Here is a 15,308-nt window from a genome sequence, read left to right on the forward strand (position 1 = left end):
GACTTGGACCAAGGTTAGGTCAATCTAAATGTAATGCTTGATCTAAGGCTGATCTTGGTAAAAGCGGAAATTATAACAGGGATCTGGGAAAACCTACAAAGGAGACTGTTGCAACTAGAATACATAAGCAAAGGAAGACACCTGGTTCATACTGAAGCTTCTAGAGCATTCTGACACGGCAAATACTACAGAAAATTCTAAATATTACAAGAAAAGAGACCCAAGATAGAACACTATGCAGAGTTAAAAGGACTCCACTGATACACTCCAAAGAGATAAATTGGCTGTTGCTAACACCAGCTTGCCATTTTACAGTAATACATTGTACTACTGCCAGTATAGAGAGCATAGCATTGACTAAAGAAGGATGATCATAGCAGTACTAGGGGCTGGGCTGGCATGGGCTTGATGGGGCAGTTAACAGCCCAGAGGTTGCAACGCTGAGCCCACAACAGAAGCACTCATGGTGCAGCCTGCCAGATTCCAACAAATCTGTGAATTCTGCTAAGTGTTTGTCACAAGGACATGAAAAAAGGAACAAAGGACAGCATTACTAATCCATAGGAGTTTTTCATTGGAACAACTGGCAGTGTTGTAGGTGAAGATAAATGACTGGCTTTCAGAAAAGCAGACTTCAACAAGTTTAGGAAACTAGAAAACAAAATTAAGGGCAAGAAAGAGTTTATAGGAAGTGGCAATTACTATAAGAGATAGTACTAAAGAAGCCTCAGCAAACTGTTTTGTTACCGAAGAATGGTAGGAACATAATCAGGAACCAACATGGCTGCATCATGAACTGCACAGCTAGAAGATATCATATAAATATAGAGGGCTCAAATGGGATGTAAATTGAATTACAACTGGAAAGAGACAATGGGCAATAAGAAAAGGTTCTATAACTATATTACAGCAAAAGCTGTGTTAACCAGCACTTTATTAGCCAGAAGAACTCTACTAACCGGCATCCAAGGGATGTGGCAAAAGCGAAACTGGAAGTACCACTTCTGGGGGACTTCCAGTTTCACCACTGCAAGATGAGTTTTTCTATGGCACTTCTTCAGTCCACATCCCAGGGCAAAGCAGCCTGCGCGGGGCAGAGCAGCCTGCACAGGGGCGCTCTCCCTGTCCCCCAGCACACTGACACCAGGGAGTGCACCAGACATTGCACATTTGATTAACTGACATCCCCCATCCTCAGGGGATAACAGATAACAGAGCTTTTGCTCTGTAGAAGTGAAACACCAAAGAAAATGTAGGCATGTTACTTAATGGGTAAAGAGAGCAAAATAACAGACGAGACTGAAGGATGGGCATAGTAAGCTACTTCCCTCCCCTGGGAAAATGGGGACATAAGAGGGGGAATATTATGCTGACTGCTGAAGAGCCTCAGCAGCAGTGGGAGTGGGAAAGTATACCACAATTTTTATTCCTCACACTCCAGCTGCTGTTGTTGGTGCTCCTGCAGGGCTGATGTGGGCTCTACCTGCTGAAGTTAGGATGTGCTCAAGTTGCAACAGCCCTATGGCATAGACTTCCCAAAGGCTGCCAGTCTGATTCCCCACTCTATATTGGTGACTGTCACGGAATGGAGTCTCCAAGGATGGCAAAGTTACCCTAGGGCCCCTCGACCATGCCAGTTTGGCCCAATGGGCACCCTCTTTTCTCTCCCACCACATCTTTGATGAAAATATAATATAGGAAGGCTGCCTCCAAGCCCGGTCAGACATGGTCCTGATGGACTTCCCTGAACCCCATGGGTTCCCAGACCCCTTGTGGATCCTGTTTCAAAGTAGATGTTTCAGGACACCCCAGCCTTATGGGCTATATGCGTGGCTCCAACCACCCCTTTACCATGCCCCAAGACTGACAGATGGTATTGCCATTGCCTCTTCCAGGTCTTGTTAGAACTTGGCCCCTTGTTCTCATTGGGCTCTCCACAGCCCTGTCTCTGCACCTCTCAGTGCTGGGCTCCCTACAGCCCTGTCTCTGTCTCTGCGTCCCTTGTGCCATGCCCCCTCTGGTGCCGGGGTCTCTGCACCCCAAATGCCATGCCCCCTCTGGTGCTGGGGTCTCTGTGCCCCAAATGCCATGCCCCCTCTGGTGCTGGGGTCCCCACACTACAGTAGGCCCCCAATGAGGCCTCCTCCTTCCCCAAATAGTCTCACCCAAACCACTGGTGGTTATGAAACAACAAACAAAACATAAGCCCCTGGGCTATAACATAACACATAAATTCCCATTGTGCTCCATCCCTTTAAGAGAATCAAACTTTGCCCCTGGCATTCCCAGAAGCTTGGTTCACCCACAGGCCTTATCCCCTAGCTCCCTCTAGGAGGGCTCCTTCCCACTTAGCTGCTGGCAGTGAACTGCCCTCCCTAGTTCCATTTATAAGGGCCCAGGCCCTAGTTCCATTTATAAGGGCACACGGCCATGCCCTTTCCAATCAGCTGACAGGTCCAGGTGCAGGCTAATTTGCTCTCTAGCCTGCTGCCCTTATAACCTACACCTGGGTTTCAGTCTGTCTCTTCAAGCTCTCCTCAGGTAGTTTCTCTTCTTCTAGGAGCAGGCACTTCAGTGCCTTGCAACAGTAACCCTTTCCCCCCACCTTGATATGCTGCTGGGCTGAAGCAATTCAATACCTCCTATTTTTAGAGATCACAAAAAGAAAAGATTTTTTGTGATTGTTTATTCACAATTCATTTTAACAAGAGGATAAGAACATAGGTCAGAACAAGTAAAATATTTTTTAGATAAGCTAAATAAGCTGGGAGGATCTGATGAAATTTATCCTACATTTGCTAATGACCTAGCTGAAGTATTCACTGAAACATCACTGGTTATCTTCACAAAGCTATGTAGAAGAGTGCACGTCCCAGAAGAATCCTGATAAGTAAACACAGTGCCTGTCTTCAAAAGGGCAAAGAAAGTGACCCATAAAATTAATTTCTCTATCAACTAGTTAAAAAATCTGAAAGCAATTGGAGGATAATAAGGTTAAAGAGGAACATGGATTTGTCAAGAACAAATCATCTCAAACTCATTTCCTTCTGTCACAGGACATCTGGCCTAATGAATGAGAAGGAGGCAGTATACATGATACATTTTGACTTTAGGACAAATAAGCTGAGATGTCAGACACTGTTCTACATTACATACACATAAGAAAACTAAACAAATATAATCTAGATGACATTGACATATAAGGAGAGAAACGGGTTAGAATTGTATTAAAAGGATTCAAACATGCTGCAAAGGACTTCTAAATCTAAGGGCAGAGTTGTTTTGTACTGGCTCAAAATGAGCTGTAGCATCAACTAAGCTGTTTAATGCTTGTAGCATAGGCCAAAAAAATGACCCCACTTCAGTGACAGGAAGTAAAAAAAATGTCCCCTGAAACCAAGAACATAGAGAATTATTTATTTTGCTTGGAAGGACATGTCGTTTCTGTACTTGTCCAGGTCTGTTATTCTCACCTCCCTGAGATAGCCCTATAAGATATTACAATTAAATGGGTTATCATGCATTTCAAATTCATCTTCTCTACCCAGAGAGTACCTGATTCCATACTGTTGCTCAGTAGACCAGAGTTTAGCAGGTATGAGTTAAAGTATTTTGTACTAAACTATGGTTTAGGGACATCACTATTAGTTCCTGTTTTTCCGATCAAATAGCATCCTGGAAAACATGTCAAAATAATAAAGTGCCTACTAAAAAAGGCTGTGGAGTCAAGAGTCCAATCCATACTTATCACTGGTAAATTACAGAATAGTACCATTGAAATATGAGTTGTCACTGGCTGACATTGAAAAGAAAAATAAAAACAAGAATGCCTGCTGTTAAAAATTGATGTCAAAGTCCATGGGTACTTAAATTCATATAAAGAGGCAAGAAAAGAAAAGCAGGAACCTAGAAGTGACACCGCTTTAGGAAAATCAGTCTCTGAGTATCTACAGTAGAAGATAATGATCACAAACAGCAATGGAGTACAGGTCAGCAACTATAACAGCTTGTCTCTCTAAATACCTTAGCACAGCAGTTCCCAACTGGAGTCCCATGGCCATCCAGGGTTCTGCAAGATCCACTATGATGCAAGTACACCACTGCCACAGTGGTCTGGCAAAACTGCCCTGTGTACAGGGCTGTAGCACTCACATTCCTCCTGCATTAGGGTTCTATGATAACCCCAAAACAGGCAGGAAACCTGGCTGGTATTTCAGCCTTTCCTAGTCTGACTCTTCCTTAAGCTCCTTCCTGAAACAGATACAAGGGACAGTTCTGCCTGCCCCAGGCACCCCATGTTTCTAGGAGACACTGGGAAGGTCACACCAGAAAGGACTGAGGCATGAGATATCTCTTCTGCTTTAGGCAGAGACCCCTAATAAATAGGGATCTTTGTTTTCTCTGATTTTAAAAAATTCCCTATTTTTGGTTAAAAAAGTAACCCCAAATCCACATTTTTCTATGATGTAAATGAAACACCATTTATATATATTTTTATATATATAATTTATATATATAGCATTAATATATATACTAATGCTATATTAATCTATATTAATAAATATGTGTGTGTTTATGTATGTATGTATTATACAGTGTGTGTGTGTGTGTGTGTGTGTGTGTGTGTGTGTGTGTGTGTGTAGAGAGAGAGAGACTGGTGTTTCATTTAAATCATGGTAAAATTTGGATTCCCTGGTCATCTATATGTTTTTATAATTCTGTAGTGTGTAAATGTGGATTGTTGTTGTTATTCTGGTATTTGTGTGAGAAAGGGAGTTGTACCTCTGAGAGGCCATCACAAGAACCAGTTTGATCTGGTTGATATATTGTGCAGAGGCTCTTTTTAAGCAACATGAACAGTTAAAACTAAAACATGGGATTAAATAAATCCTTTTTAACTTCTTGACTTTGAGTCACCGACTACCTATACATGTGCTATTCTAATTAGAATGCTTCAGAGTAGACTCAGTTAATTAGGCTCTAATTAAAACACTCCAGCAATGCCAGACCATCACATGTATTAAGGACCCACACACCCCCTTTGTTTTACAATGGCTGCAGGAGTACTTAACTAAATTCAACTAGATTTGACTAAATATTTTCAAATGAGATTTAGTTAAAGCATCCTGTAGCCATTTTGAAACATGGGAGAGGGGTTAATACATGTGACAGTGAGACATTTTAATTACAGCAGGTATCTAGGAACTACTCTAATTAAAATGCCTTCTCCCCTACACACACCTCTGAGCATACGTATAAGAACCTATAAGGTATCAGATGAGTCCGGGTCAGTTGAATCCAGGCCAGCATGACACTTAGTCACTTTGGAAAGTCTGTATTAAAAAAGGTTATTTTACACTTATATTTCTTTTAAATGATTCATTTAAATAGAAACATTATTTTTGGTTTATAAAAAGTCTTAACTTTTAAAGAACTGACAGCTTTTAGATTTCACTTGCACATGTGGAAATATTTGTTTAGTTTCGTTTGGTTAGCTTTGTACACAGAAATAAATTTTTTTTAAAACTAGCAAAGCAGCAGATCTAACTGTAGAATGTTACAGTGAACCAAGAAAATATGTGTGTCACTCTTTATCTTTTTAAACTTTTATATACACTGTTAGTTCATTGACAGTATGATAGACCCATGACTCTCATGAGACTCTGGGTTGAGTGATTCTAGTCATTTTGCAATTTCAGTAATTAACATTTACCACCTAAAAATCCTCTAGTACTTTCATTTAGCTAAAGTGTTTATTTCTGTCCTAAATTGGTTGTAGTGTTTCCCTGCACTGTTCAAGAGCAGCTGTATTTCAGCTACTTATTTGACTTTATCCACTAGGCTGAAAAGCAATTCAAGATCCTTCAGTCTATAATGACATTTTTTGAATGGCAGTCATTGTCATTATTACTCTCTCTCTCCTCCTGACTCCCTCTCCCTTTTTCACATAATGATAAAATGTTCATATTAAGTCCTAAAATAATCTGAGAAAGTGCTTGGAAAAGTCATTCTTTATCTGCCTATAGTATTTTCTGCTACAATGGTGGAGATACATATATAAAAAACAACATATTTATTTTCTCTCCATCTCCCCCCCCCACCCTACCACCCCATATGGGTCAGAGAAAGAGAAGGAAGATGAGAGATTTTCTGAATATATCTCTTGTCCACACCAATAAAAATATAATCCTAAAGATATTTTTTTCTGGAACATCTGAAGTATTTTAGAAAATAATTGCATAAAAGAAGGATTAGAATTCCACAATGATTAAAAAGCATTTTTACATCTTTTCTTCTGTTGAGTGACTACATGGGGCTCCATATAGTGTCATCTGTTTTTTCTATCTTTTGTTTCTAAAGGCCATAGCATAATAAAATATTTTGTGGAGGGTTGGTTGGTTAAGGCAGAGTGCAGATGGGCTGGCCATGAATACAAACAAAACACAGCTGTGCTTGCTTTCCTTGATTATCCATGCATCCAGAAGGGTTTTTCTTTTTCATCCTTTTGCATAAAAATTAAGCTGCCAACAAAAAAATGTTCATTTAAAACTTAGTTTTAGGAAATATACTCCCAGTTGTAAAATTTGCTCCATTTCCAGTCATACTTTTTCACTGAGGCATAGCTAAGGCATTTGACCCTTCCTCTGTAAAGAGAATAAGCCCATGCAGGCCTGGCTCATATTAACTTGAATATTCTTTCCCTTAAATGAAATTTATATTAATCAAATCTGTAACTGTTCTGTTAAAATTGCTGACTAAAAGATGAACGTTCATCCAGTTAAAGCAAGCCACAAACCCTGAATCCCCAGCTGGGGAAAGGAATGTTGGTACCCGCTGGTTCCAAATAGACCTTTACACTTATAATAAGAGGATTCTAATAGAACACATGAAATACAGGTGTGAACAAGAGACAAAAATTGTTCCTTTGAGTATTAGTTACATTACTGAATTTGTCAAGGACTTTTTACTGGACTTTGTGCCATTTGCACTTACATTTTTTGTCCCAAAAAGAATGAGCTAAGACAATTTTTATTGAATCATCTGCTTCTCTAATTTTCATTCTTTTACACATTTTGAGGACATAATGCTTTCAGTGGTAATAACAGATATAATAGAACAACTTCCAGTTAAAAATGATTTTTTAAATGGACTGTCACAGTTGTCTAACATTGACTAAGACTGGATTGTGTTAGTAAGGTGCCGGATATGCACTGTGATTTTTCAAAATAATGAATTAAAAAAACTCTTTCATTTATTTGCAGAATATATGATACCAAATTATGCTACCATCAGGCCTGAATTTGGCCAACACATTTAAGTTACATTTGCAAGAAGCAAGGTTTTTTGTGGGTGATATCCTTTATTGGAACAACTAATTGCATGGTTGGGATAGACTTAAAAAAGCTTTTAAATGCAATCCATTTTTCTTCAGGTCTCGATCACTGCATGTGAGAGCTTGTCTATGTCTATCCAAATCATGTAGTTAGTCCAATAAGGACATAAGGACAGAATGTCCCTGGGAAGGGGCCACTCCAAGTGGAGAGGATGCTTCGCCAGCATGCAGGGTGACAAGAGAAAGGGACGCCCAGGTAAGCAACAATGTCCTGGGAGTAGGGGGCCACAACAGTCCTGGGAGTAGGGGGTAGGTACGTATACCTTCAGGAGGCCTCAAATGCCTCTACACCAATGCTTGTAGTATGGGGAGCAAGCAGGAGGAACTGTGCCTCCTGATTGCAAGTAAGAATCCAGACTTAGTAGAGCTCACAGAAACCTGGTGGGCCCCTACCCATGACTGGGCAGTGGGCATTCAGGGATACACCCTATATAGAAGGGACAGAACAGAGGAAAGGTAGGGGGGTCGTGCTGTATGTTAAAGAGCAGCTCACATCATCAAGGATTAGCTTCAGGTTAGAGGAGGATCAGGGGGAGACACTGTGGGTCAAACCACAAGTGGGGCATGGTGAAAGGGACCTTACAGTTAATGTCTACTACAGACCACACAACCAGGGGGAAGAGCTGGATTGGGACTTCTCCGGTCAGCTTATGGAGACAGATCAAGAGATGTCATTGTCATGGGTGACCTAAACTACCCAGACATTTGCTGAGAGGAGCAGACAGCCAGGTCTGACTGCTTGCATAGGTTCCTGGCTGTATTACAGGACCTTCACCTTATCCAGGAGGTGCACTAGGGATAACACCTTGCTGGACCTGGTCCTGGCCACTGGGGATGACCTGGTGAGGGGACTGCAGGTCATTGCCCACCTGGGCAATAGCGATCATCACCTGCTGGAATTCACTATCCAGCACAGGGTGTCAAGGGCTTATAGCAAGACTAAATCCCTTGGCTTTAGAAGGGCCAATTTCAGTGAGCTTCAGAGATTAGTGGGGGAGGCACTGAGGGCCCAGAAGGTAGAGGAGATGGAGTCCATGAGCAATGGTAATATCTTAAGGGGGCAATCCTCCAGGCCCAAACATTCCCTGAGGGGGGTAAGAGTGCTCAGAAACCCCCATGGCTCAGCAAGGGCATTAAGCAATGCCTGAGGACCAAAAGGGTGGCATACAACCAGTGGAAGGGAGGGGCTATCACCAAGGAGCAGTACTTCTCCTCAGCCTATGAGTGTAGGAGGGCTATTAGGAAGGCCAAGGCAGAGATGGAACTCAGGCTAGTGTTCAGGATTAAGGACAACAAAAAGTCATTTTTCAAGTACATTGGGAGCAAGAAGAGGACACCAGGCAATGTAGGGCCCCTGCAAGACTCAAACGGTAACCTTGTGGCTATACCAGATGAGAGAGCCAATATTTTTAACAGTTTCTTTGCCTCTGTTTTCTTGAACAGGGACCGGGACATCCCTCCTACTAGAGGTAGAGACAATCTCAGGGATAGCTCTGTCAGGCCTTGGATCAGCACAGATGTAGTTAGGGATCTTCTGGAAGGGATTTTTAAATCTGCAGGTCCAGATGCCCTCCGCCCAAGGGTGTTGAGGGAGCTGGCAGGGGTCATCGTGAAGCCCTTGGCCCAGCTGTGTGAGCTTTCATGGTCATCTGGCCAGGTGCCAGGGGATTGGAAACTAGCTAATGTGGCCCCCATTTTTAAGAAAGGGAGGAAGGAAGACCCAAGTAACTATAGGCCTGTAAGCCTCACCTTGGTCCTCAGGAAGATCTTGGAGAAAATCATTAAGGAGCACATCTATGGGGGGCCAGCAGGGAATATCATGCTCAGGGGCAACCAGCATGGATTCATCAAAGGCAGGTCCTGCCTGACCAACCTGATTGCCTTTTATCACTAGGTAATTAAATCCTTGGATGATAGTATCACCTTGGATGTAGTCTTTCTAGACTTTAAGAAGGCCTTTGACACTGTCTCTCACCCCATTCTCATTAATAAATTAAGTGACTATGGCATTGATGCCTACACAGTTGGATGGGTAAAACACTGGCTGATGGGGCGCACCCAGAGAGTAGCAGTAGATGGGTCCAACCTGGCGTGATGTGAGCAGTGGGGTCCCCCAGGGCTCAGGCCCACACTGTTTAACATCTTCATCAGCAACTTGGACGAGGGGGTTGAAAGCATATTGTCCAAGTTTGCTGCTGACACTAAGATGTGGGGCAAGGTGGGCACACTTGAAAGGAGAGAGAGGATGCAACTAGATCTAAACAGACTACAGAAGTGGGCAGATGAGAATAGGATGGGGTTCAATGTAGACAAATGCAGGGTGCTGCACCTTGGGAGAAGAAATCCACAGCACACATACAGGCTGGGGAGTTCCTCTCTTGAAAGCACAGAGGCGGAACGGGATCTTGGAGTCGCTATTGACTCCAAGATGAACATGAGCCACCAATGCCAGACCGCAGCCAGCAAGACCAGCTATACCTTGTCCTGCTTCCAAAGAAGCATCTCAAGCTGGTCCAGAGAGGTGATACTCCCCATCTATGCGACCTTGGTCAGGCCGCGATTGGAGTACTGTGTCCAGTACTGGGCGCCACACTTTAAAAAGGATGTGGCCAGCCTGGAAAGAGTTCAGAGGAGGGCTGCCCATTTGATGAGAGGGCAGGAGGACAGACCCTATGAGGAGAGACTGAGGAACCTGAACGTGTTCAGCCTCGGCAAAAGCAGGCCGAGGGTGGACCTGGTGGCTGCCTACAAACTCATCAGGGGAGATCATCAGCAAATAGGAAAAGCCCTATTCTCCCCAGCACCACCTGGGGTGACGAGGAACAATAGTAATAAGCTGATGGAGAATAGGTTTAGGTTAGATATAGGAGGCAATATTTTATAGTTAGGGTGGCCAGAATCTGGAACCAACTTCCTAGGGAAGTGGTCCTCGCCCCTACCTTAGGTAAATTCAAAAAGAGGTTAGATAATCACCTGTCTGGGGTCTTGTGAACCCAGCATTCATTCCTGCCTGTGGCAGGGGGTCAGGCTAGATGATCTGTTCAGGTCCCTCCTGACCCTAGCTACTATGAAACTATGAAGTGCCATACTTGCTCAGACCAACGGTCCATTTAGCCCAGTATCTTGTCTCTGACAATGCCAGAAGTGGAAGCTATACATTGACATATATATCTCTAGAGTGCTCTATCCTTCGTTCAATACACTCCATGGCATCCACCAATTTTGGTGGAGAGATCCCCAAGGAAACATCTTCAACTGTTCTGTTCAATAGCTATTAATAAGTCTATCATCTATGAATTTATCAACTCCCTTCTTGAATATGGCTATCCTATCTGCCTCCACCAGCTCCTCTGGCAACAATTCCATAAGTTAAATATACACTGTGTGAAAAAATACTTATTTTGTTAGTTTTAACCCTGTCACCTACTATTTAAGTGAGTACCCCTAGTGCTAGTATTCTGGGACTAGGCGAATAACAGAACAGTTCCCTGTTCACTTGATCCATACACTTACATATACATACATTTCTGAAAAGGGATCATTTAGCCCTGTCTTTTAGCCTGCTCTCCATCCACAAAACAACCTTCCTTCCAACACCATGGCAATGCAGTTTTTTTGAAAAACCTTTGGTGGGGGACCTTGTATGCTTTTTGAAAGTCTAGATATACAAAGTCAACTGAATCCCTCTTGTCCACATGCTTTTTAACAGCCTCGAAATCCACCAGATTAGTTAGGCAGGATTTCTCTTTACAAAAACCATGTTTATGCTTCCCCAGCAGATCATATTTGCCCATGTGCCTGCTGATTTTATTCTTTATTATAGACTTTACCAGTGATAGAGTCTACCAATAAAATACATCACCCACAAAAAACCTTGCCTCTCTCATATTTCCTAGACCATCAGGACTATAATATCTCTCCAACACTTAGTTTGTTATTGTTATACAAAGGCTAAATTTAAAATATATTTACACAAATATTAACTGAGACCAGCATCAAGCTATTAATGTTTACTAAGAAACGAAGGTTTAAGCTGTAAGGATAGAAATAGGCCAAATGAAGTGGATGAACTGTACTGTAATGTGTCTCTGCCTAGCTGCTCTGCCTCATTGGATAAAACACACAACTCCCCTTATCCTGCCCTTGAAGGTACAGGGCTGGAGGTGATGTGATCTCCCCTCTTTCCCCATTCATCCAGACAAGGGATGAGCAACCAGGGATGGGCCTAACCGAGCCTGGAAAGCAGGGTTTTTCCCTGCCCAGCCAGACCTTTGCCCCAGGTCTGCCTGGGTGGGAAAAGACCCTTCCCTGCTTACAGAGCAGCATCCTAAGATTCCCCAAGGTGCCACTCTGTAAGCAGGAAAAGTGGGCAGGGTCCCCCTGAAGCCCTTGCCTGGGATGGCAGGAGAGTATACAAGGAGCTCAGGCTAAGGCTGCTTGTGCTCTTCTGCCACAGAGGTAATAAATCTCTGCCACAATAAAGGAACAGAGTCTATAACCACCTTTTGTTGCACACTGATTTTCTTTTTATGTGATGCAGTGAAAGGTATTGATGTCTGTTTGCTCAGCATTGGGGCCACTATGAAACATTTTAAGGTGGCACAAATGAGACATCTGGTAACATCAGTTTCTACCCTAAATCTTTTTAGTTATTCCCTGTAGCTCATATTTAAGACCCAGGCTACAACGTTGAAATCTACATTAGTTTTGCTTTTAATGGGAGTAAGGTCAGATGCTTGCTACTTGATACAGGTTTATTAATGTTCAACCCTACATGTGTTTAGCATCATAAAAGCTATACCAAAGGGGAGGAATTGTCACCTAACAGATGCTTTCTACTTTTATTTGATAAATTTGATTTAAAATATCTTTGTGGGCTAGGTACTGAGGTACATAGAATATAGGTATTAGAAATGCATACTTCATTAACATGGTCTACCAATTTGGTGTCCTAATTCATTATGATCTACTAATTCATATGGGAGGGACAAATTCTTACCTAGAAATAAATCAGCATACCATGGAACAAGCTAGTTTGTACTGTCAGTGGGAAAAGATGGAGATGTATGAGACTTTGTCACTTTGAAATAGTCTGTGTCTGTCAAAATGGAAAATTATTATTCTTTTTCCAGATAAATTGCTGTATTTTAAATGATCATTTACTCTAAGTCCAAGGGAACACCATTGTTAGATTTACATTTACAACTGGTAAGATGAAAGAGGAATCAATAGTTCTCATAGTACCAAACTTTAGCTAGTGAAATGAGTTTAATTTGGAAGAATGACCTATATTTCTCACAATGGCAAGCACATACTAGCTTCCACTATAAGGTAACAAATAATCTCTTTAAAAGGCTCTAAATGAGGTAGGAAACAAAGTCGCAATGTCAAAACTGACTTAGGCACTTCAAAGCTTAAGTCTCATTGAACATGAATCAGTCCTAAGTTTGTAAGTAGACATATAGAACATTTATTTGTGGAAGTTCAGTAAGTAAAAGCATAAACCTAATTTGGTCACTTAAGCATAGGTTTATTTAACTTTTTTAAACAATGACTGTCTAATATACAATACATAAGTAATCCTGGAAATAGGATCTAGAACCTAGGACTCTTCTCTCAGGAAGTGCTTTCATCATTTGGCCATATTATTACATCCCTTGCTTCTTCCCCCTCTGGACCAAGTGATCTTACATTCTTGGCTATCCAGTGACGTAATTTCAACAGGAGAGATGGAGGGTGCTCACATTTAGACTACTCTATACATTTGTGATTAGGGCATTTTTGCTGGAAGTTGGAAACATCAGACTGAAACACCTCAAGCTGAGGTGTCAAGAACCCAGATTTTCTGCTCCCTGAGCAAGTGAGATTTGTAGGTTATTTGTGTAATAAGCAGACACCACTATTACTGATCTGAACTCAGTGCTGTTGGTGTGAAACAGAGGCACCCTGAGCATGGCTTCTTTCATATGACAGAAATGCTGTTCAGATCTTATCTTTGTGTGCTTTGGTGTTTTTGTTGATTCAGTAGCTCTTAGCCATCAGATAGATTACCAGGGATCACTACATGGAAGCGGCTCTCCTCGATCCCCAGCATGGCTAATGGATTCAGTTATTCAAGCAACTTTGGCAGCTCTTCAATACTAGTCTGGATCTGAATGAAGTGCAGGTACCTTAAGTTCTCAAACTGGAATGCTTCCATGAAGGCATAGAGGGACAAGTGGAGGCATCCAGGAACTTAGATATCTGCTGAGTTTTGTGGAGTGTGCAGCAGGGCAATTCTGGGTCATTCTTTGAAGCGTAGAGGCCTACATCTTGATGCCTATGGAACCAGTCTGTATCTGGCCCTTATTTACACCAAATGTACATTGCTTCAGGACTAATTTAATTACTTAAAATACATTGTTGACACAATCCAATAATGGTCACATATAAAAATGTTCTACTATAGGCAGGAGAGTGAACTTTTGGATGATCCCACTGGCAGCAGTCTCAAGGCAGGTATGAACAATATTGTACATATTTATTAGAGACAGTACCAATATTTTTTTCTGTACCTTAGAAATGAGATGTAATCTATGCTTCACAAGGCATGTCTACATGTCACCCTACAGTGATGAAGCGATGTGCTATGGTACACTATGGTGCTGTAGTGATCACATGGGTCTACACATGATTACTAGCTACATCGCCATAGTGGCATGCTCTCCCAGTACAGCATGCCGCTATGGCAATGTAGTGGTGAAATTTAACTATGTACTGCATTACACTTCCAAAAGGAAGTACTGAAGAATGACGTCATAGCAGCTTTGCCATATGGCTATGTGTAGATACACCCACAGATAAAACTGCACATTTCTGTGCCTTAAATTTTCATAGGTCCAAGCACTTGGAATCATAAGCAGTCTAAATAAAAAGAAGTCGCACATATACCATATTGTTCTGCATAGGATTTTAAACCTCCAATAGCTAATTCCACTGGACCAGTTCTATTACCACATCTTTTTTTCAAGTCTTAGGAATATATTTAATATCTAACAATACATTTCTTATAAACTGGCGATGAACAGTTAAACTATTATCAAAATATCAGGAAGAATCAGTTCTCTAATATACAATTTACAAAATAATTTTTTAATATAACGTGTGGAATTCAGATCTGGCATAAGTAAAAATAACACCCCTGGTTTTGCATCTGATTATACAGGTTGAGAAACCAACAATTAATTTAGGCTAATTTATTTGGAAATTTAGAGTTTAACAGTTAGGAAGAATATCTAAGTTGTGTTTTTAGGATAATGAACTGGTAGGCAAAGTTATTTGCAAATGTTAATTCTGAAGGAGAATTTGTAAAAAATTACAAACGTTTTACCTGTATAACACAATAATGTTTCTGCTCAGTTATCATTCTTCATCAAATATATAAAACTAACCCTTCTTCTAGTTTGTTCACTCCTTATGGTGACATAAATCCACAGTAATATATTAAATGTTTATCTATAACTTACACATTGCAAGGAGGTAAAGGCATTCAGCCCGCTGCCATGGTGCTCTTCATTAGGCAGGCATTTTTTCTAGATTCAGATCTTCTTCTGCTTACCCTGCATTATATTCTTGCTGTAATGTTCCCTACAAAACGCACAGTGCCCTCCTCCCTCCTACCCTATATCCACCTCCTATTCATAGGCAAAGATTAATTATAAAAGGCCCTTGTTTTTATAGCCTAAAGGAAAAATTGCAACATAATATGATATATTATGGATGCTTGGAAACCCAAAGCTACACCTAATAATCTTTAAACGGTTTTTGGTTTCCTGCAACTTTTTTGTAATGTATTAATCAAAATATCCCAACTTTCATTTTTCAGCCTTTTCAAATATTCTTATTAATCTTACAAAAGACAAGCAATTTTCAATAA

The 15,308-nt window shown here is 41.3% G+C and overlaps 1 long non-coding RNA gene across 1 annotated transcript in view; it reads right to left on the minus strand.

Annotated features, from left to right (window-relative positions):
• LOC149865890 (uncharacterized) overlaps window positions 1-15,031 on the minus strand; it is a 166,660-nt gene extending 151,629 nt beyond the window's left edge. The window contains exon 1 of the long non-coding RNA XR_016441562.1: window positions 14,899-15,031. This is a non-coding gene — a long non-coding RNA (uncharacterized LOC149865890). The remainder of the gene's footprint in view (window positions 1-14,898) is intronic.
• Between the last annotated feature and the right edge of the window lie 277 nt (window positions 15,032-15,308).

The sequence above is a fragment of the Crocodylus siamensis genome, chromosome 4, assembly GCF_052110815.1.
Source record: "Crocodylus siamensis isolate JL-2025a chromosome 4, ASM5211081v1, whole genome shotgun sequence".
NCBI lineage: Eukaryota > Metazoa > Chordata > Crocodylia > Crocodylidae > Crocodylus > Crocodylus siamensis.